The sequence below is a fragment of the Tinamus guttatus genome, unplaced genomic scaffold, assembly GCF_059628265.1.
Source record: "Tinamus guttatus ecotype Peru unplaced genomic scaffold, ASM5962826v1 Tinamus_guttatus_pri_ptg001150l, whole genome shotgun sequence".
Taxonomy (NCBI): domain Eukaryota; kingdom Metazoa; phylum Chordata; class Aves; order Tinamiformes; family Tinamidae; genus Tinamus; species Tinamus guttatus.
The window spans coordinates 3088010-3094160 of NW_028289684.1; positions in this window are offsets into that span (position 1 = coordinate 3088010).

Below are 6151 nucleotides of genomic sequence, written 5' to 3' on the forward strand. Positions count from 1 at the left end.
GTCCTGTGCAGCTCTGCCCCGGCGCCGCGGCCCGCCAGAGCGCCCGCACTCCTGGGCCAGGCTCCCGCGCGGCTGCTCCCCAAAGGCAGCGCGGAGCAGCGCCAAGGGGCCGGGCACAGCCCCAGCTCTGCCCGTGCAGCCGCCAGCAGGGGCCATACCTGGGGGCTGCAGCCGGAGCTCTCCCATTGCATGGCTTCTTCTTGGCTGGAGCCACCCAGGCCATTGGTGTCCATCCCCTGAAAGAGCAGGAGACCTTGGTGGGAACGGTGCATGGGGAAGAGGAAGGACAAGCACGTCTAGCAGTTGCGGTTCTATACCTGACTGCTGCCATAATTTAGCCATTCCATGGGCTCAGGAGTGTTGGATGCAGCTCCCCCATCCATGCAGGGAGTCTGCAAAAGAGCAGGAGGCGTTTGCAGGGCAAGTCCCAGAGCCAGGAAGCTCTGGCCCCAGAGCCCCTCTCCCTGCAGCGGGAAGTGGGACAGTGGGAAGGGGCCGGGCCCAGCCCCAGTCTCCTCATAGAGCCTGCAGCAGGGCAATACCTGGAGGCTGTAGCACGAGCTTTCCCAATCCATTGGTTCTGCATCTTGGATGCAGCCCTTCATGAACTGGGTGCCGACAGTCTGGAAGAGAACAGGAGACTTTGCGGGGGACGGTGATGGTGTCAGCGCTGGCTCTGTGCGTGGGGCGTCGTGTCCCTTGCGTGCGCGGGGCAAGCGGTGCACAGAGCCAGGGCGCCAGGCTCAGGCAGCAGCCCCCAAGGCCTTGGCCACTCCTGGCCCTGGCGCAGCTCTGCCCCAGCACCCAGGCCTGCCAGAGCTCCCTGGTACCTCTGCCACCAGCCCTGCGGCTGCTCTCGCAGAGCCAAGCGCCAGCCGTCCCCGCGCAGGCACAGTACCTGTCCACTGCACCACGAGCTCTCCCACTCCATGTCCTCAACTTGATAATTATGCATTTTTTTCGTCCCTTAGTTCTGGAAGAGAAAAGGACTCGTTGTCATTTGCATCCATGAGAGCAGGGGTCTCTGTCCCTAATGCCTCTTGGTGTCTCTGTGCACGGGAGTGCTCGGGCCCGGAGCAGGCAGTGCTGGGCCTGCCTGCATCAGCCTCCTTGCCCCCGGCATCCCCTTTGGCAGTTGGGGAGCCCAGTGGCAAGTGGAGGAGAGAGAAGGGCAATGTGAGAGGTGTGAGCGCCAAGGGGTGCGCGGCGGCTTTGGGGCCTCCCCTGGAGGCGTCGCGCAGGCTGCCCTGGAGCCCCGCAGCTCCCCTGCATCTTGTGGGCAGCACGGGTGGCCCCCGGTGCTGCGCGGCCCTGCTGCTCACCTGGCCTTGCGTCTGCGTGGCCAGCGCTGGGGCCACTGCTCCACGGAGCCCTGGGAAGCATCGGTGTTCCCGTGGCGATAACTGCCCCTCTGGGATGTTCCACTGCTCCGTGGGGGGAGGAAGGCAGCGGCAGGGCCAGGGGGGGCGCCGAGAGGAAGGGTCTGCATGTGCTGGACTCCCCTGGCACTGCTGAGCCTGGCGGCAGGGAGCAGTGCGTGGCCTTGGGCTTGCTGGCTGCCAAGGAGGGCTCCTCACGCAGCCCCATGGTGCTGCTGGCGCCTGCCTGCCCAGAGGCCAGGCTACGCTTGGGGCTCTGCTGCGACCCCTGCAAGCAGCCTTGACCGCCTTCATCTTTCCTCCCTGCTCCCCTGCTGCCCTTACAGCCCCATGGACTCCAGAAAGTTTTGTTTTCCATGGTGGAGACATGTTCCTCGGTGGCACAATGAGCGCGAAGGGCAGTTGTGCCCCGGGGCCAGGTGTGCACGTCCCCAGCAGAGCCCTTGTGAGTTGCTGGTGGCCTGGGAGCCCCTGGTGCTGCTGGGCTCCTTCTCTTGTCCTGCCGCGCACCTTGCAGGCGCCATGTGCTGTGGCTGAGAGCAGCCTTGGTGCGGCTCCTGCACTGCTGCCCCTGCCACGGCTTCCTGGGGCTGCAGAGGGCAGAGCAGCCACAAATGTGCCCTGAGCAGCAGCAGGGACCTGCAGCTGCTGCAGCTCTGCCCTGCACTGGGCTACAATGGTCACTTGCTAACGGAGGTGAATTCCCAACCCTTGTGTAAGGACAGGAAAGCCAAGGGCAGATGGAGCAGGAGATCTCCGCAGTCCTGTTGAGTGTTGCCCTCGCACAGAGGAGGCCGGTCAGAGGCCGGTCAGGCTGCTCTCCTGGATGCTGCACTAGCCCCGTCTCTGCAGTGCTTTCTTCTGACCTGTTTTGTAAGGCTCTTGCCTTGGCATGACGGTGTTGTTCCAAGGCCTTCTTCAGGGTCTCCCAGGCATCACCAACAAAGGGATTTTTTGTTGTTTACATTGTTGTTACTATTGCTGCTCATATTTTTGTCATTTATTTTAATGATATTGTTATTTTTATTGTTGTTAATGTTGATTATTCTGTTACTGTTGTGGTTTAAATATATATTCCCGTATCATTTTTTTGTGTTGCGTGTTCCTTCCCAGTGAACACAGGCACAAAAAGCATCCCCATTGCACGTGTGTGTGTGGAGGGCCAGGATTTCAGACACCAGGGGCAGGTGAGGGCCAGCAAAAAGGTCTCTCTAGGACTTTGCTTCACATGTGAACCTGGGGATTCCCCATTCCCTTTTTCTTCTTTTTTCTTTTTCATATTCCTTGTCTTTTTTCTTTTCCTTTTCTTTTTTCTTTCTTGTTCTTTATTGTTATTTTTGCTTTGCCTTTTTTTTTGTTTTTGCTTTTTGCCTTTTCATTTTTCTTTTGTTTTTCCGGTTTTCTTCTTTCTCATGTTCCTTTTCTTATTTTTATTTTTATTCTTTCTTTTTTCTTTTTTTTCTCATTGCTTGTTTTTTTTTCTTATTCTTTTCTTTTTTTTCTTCTTTTTTCTTTTCTTTTTTTGCTGCCTTTCTTTTCATTTTTGTTTGTTCTTTTCTTTCTCTTTCTATTTCTTTGTTTTTCATTTATTCTTATTCTGTTTTTTTTTTCCTTCTGTGTTTTTTGTTTATTCCTCCAAGGTTGGTTCTATGAAAGCAAATTGTGGCAGAAAAAAACAGTTTGGGGCATTGTTTGGCTGAAGGACATTCCCCACAGGCAGCAGGGACCTCAGCTCTGCTCAACGCTCATGTGCTCCCCTTCTAAATGCCTGCACTCAAGCAGTGCCAAGAGAGGAGAAGCTCATCCTCGACGAGCAGGCATTGGTCTCTGGAAAGGAAGGGAGCCTCCAGGGCCAGGCCTGGAAAGGAACTGTGGTTCTTTTGTAGCAACGTGTATCCATTCCAATGCCAGGCAATGGAATTTCTTGCTCCGATACTGAGTTGGGAGTGTGTGTATGATGCCTGGGAAAACGGGACAAGTAAGGAAGAAGCCAAGGAGGTTGTTGGCAGATGAGCTGGAAGGCAGCACTGCCAGGCCCAGCAGGAGTCGCGCGGCACATGGGGAGCAGCTGAGTGCGCCCAACAGCCTGGCTCATTGTGGCCAATGACCACCTGCAGGGACCAGCCCTCACGCACACGCTCGCCCCAGTCCTGCTTCACTGCTTTAGCCCTCTCTTCAGCTTCCCCCAAAGAAGATGCCCTGATTCTTCCAAATCTCTGCATGGCTCCTGCTTTGGGAGACAGGCCAAGAGGGCAGCCTCAGATCCTGAAGGAACCACAAGTGTCCTGAGTGGAGGCATGATGTCCACTCCTTCCAGCAGCCTGGAACACAGGGATACACTGGGCCTTGGAACCAAAGCACCAGCAGCACCTGCCCTGCAGGACCACCAAGGCCAAGGGAAAGGAGGGGAGCAGCTTTGGCCCAAAATACCCTCTCTTCTGGCACCCCAAGTGCAAGAAAAGGTACCCATCCATATCCTGATCTTCCACAGCTGCAAGGAGCAAGGGCCTCCTTTGGCCCCTTTGCCATGCGCAGCAAGCCAGCAGGGCTGCAGCTTCCCAAGCAAGGCCACCGCAGCCCTGCACGGACCACAACGGGCACCGCGCTCGCACCGGCACCAAGCAGTCCTGACGCACAGTGCCAGCAGGCTTCTGCCGGCCTCCTGGTGCAGCTTGCTGAGCACAGCTCTGTGCTCACACACCTCCTGCTCAGCAAGCATTTGCACCTGGCTCCTCGCACCATCTGCCCCAAGGGAAAGAGCCCATGCTGAGCCATTCCTCTGGCCATTCCTTCTACAGGGGGCTTTGCAGCAACTGCCAGCTGCACCCATGCACCCCCAAAGCAAGTGGAGCTCTCGGGCTCTCCGCACAAGACCAGCTGCTGCACACAGTGACCTTGCAACCACCAACAGCCTGAACAACCCCAGAGACCTCCCATCTCCTCAGCAGCAAGCTGCTCAGACACAGCTCATGCAGATTGACAGCCCAAGATCAAATGAGATGCCCTCCGGGTGTCCACGTTAAAGAAACTAGGAAAGAAACTAGTTTTCTCCCCTCCCTAAGTTACCCATGAGTTGTTGTAACTCCTTCTTAGAAGTTGGAGTTTTAGCCTTGTTTAGATTCTCAGGTGTTTCAGCTGGTGTGGTTTCTGCACCTGCTAAGTATCTCGCTCTTAAGAAAGTCACAGTCCATGACATTTGCTTTCTGGGACTATCAACACTTCCTTAGGGAATATTTCCCAGACTCGTGAGCAGATTTCTGGACACTTTCCTGATCTGGGCGTCTTGGCAACATATCATTGTCATGCTGCAACCTGGTTACTCCCTGTGGCATCTCAAGCTGGGCTAACATCTTTGCTAAATCATTATGGACATTGTTAGAGGAATGTTTATCCCCTTGGGGCAGTTGAGTGAAAGTGTATTGGATACTATCCCATGTAAATGCAGTTTTTTCCCTATAATCTAGATTGCGGAGTTGGGGCGGGGGGGAATGATAAAGAATGTAAGCTTAATTCACAGGGTTACCATTCATAGAAGACCTGCTGTTCTGATTTCATTCATTAATTCAGCTCTGTTTGGCACTGTCAGAATATCACCAAGGCATCATTTATTCACAGTGCTGAATGCATGGGGGATCTCTACTCCTAGCAGGCACACCATAAGTTGCGTTAAGCAAATCTTATATTTCTGTTATCTACATAGGCAAATGCAGAATCTCTCTTCAGCTCCTAAGAAGGAGGATTCCTTTGAATACTGGGATTATTCTTGGTGCAGATTTCACATTGGGCAACACTTCTGGCAATCATATTAATCATCACTGTGGAACTGTTTCAGTCACAGCTGCGATTCCCATGGGTGTGCTTTCATGGGGGACGTGCCATCAACTCCCTCCACCTTGCTGGGCAGTCCCTTCCCAGCAGCTCCACTCTGCTTTGCAGGGGCACTGCAGCACGCCAGCAAGCAAGCTTTGTGAGCACGAAGATGGTCCTCCGGGCTCACAGAGTTTGGTGACAGGGGTTGCCACCAAATGGGATGGAAATTTACCTCCGTTAGCAAGTGAGCATTGTAGCCCAGTGTTCAGCAGAGCTGCAGCAGCCCTTAGCCCAAGATCTTGGGCTCAAGTGCTTGGCCCAAGGACTCCCTCCATAACCCGTTATGTTGATTTCTCTCTATAGAGTGTTATATTAGTAGTTGCTGCTGTTGATATTGTGCATTTTGTTGTTGATACGCTGTTGTTAATATTGCTATTTTTATTCTTGTTATTGTTGATGATATTGTTGTTATTGTTGTTTAAATATATATTCCTGTATTATTGTTTAAATGTTGTGTGTTATTTCCAAGCGAGCTCAGGCACAAAAAGCATCCCCACTGCAGGTGTGTATGTGGAGGCCCAGGATATCAGACGGCAGGTGAGGGAAGGCAAAAGACCCCTGTAGGGCTTCTCTTCACACATGGCCCTGAGGATGCCCGGAGGGGAGGAAGCCCCAGCCCCATTGCGGGGCAGCTCTAGAGCTCTCAGGGTGCCGCAGGCAACATGTCCCGCAGTGCCCAAGACACAAACTTCTCATGTTCAACAAATGGCTGGTATTTGATACCTACAGTAGGCTTGGTTATCCTCATCCGAGGACCTCTACAGCTCACCACGAGGAAGGGTGTTCACTTACTACTCTAGGCCTTCACAGGGCATCCACGCAGACCAGAGCCCCACTTCCTTTAGAGAGTTTGCTTGAGAAGTCCTTTCTGGAACCAGGATTTCACATAAGTGCAGGCGGAG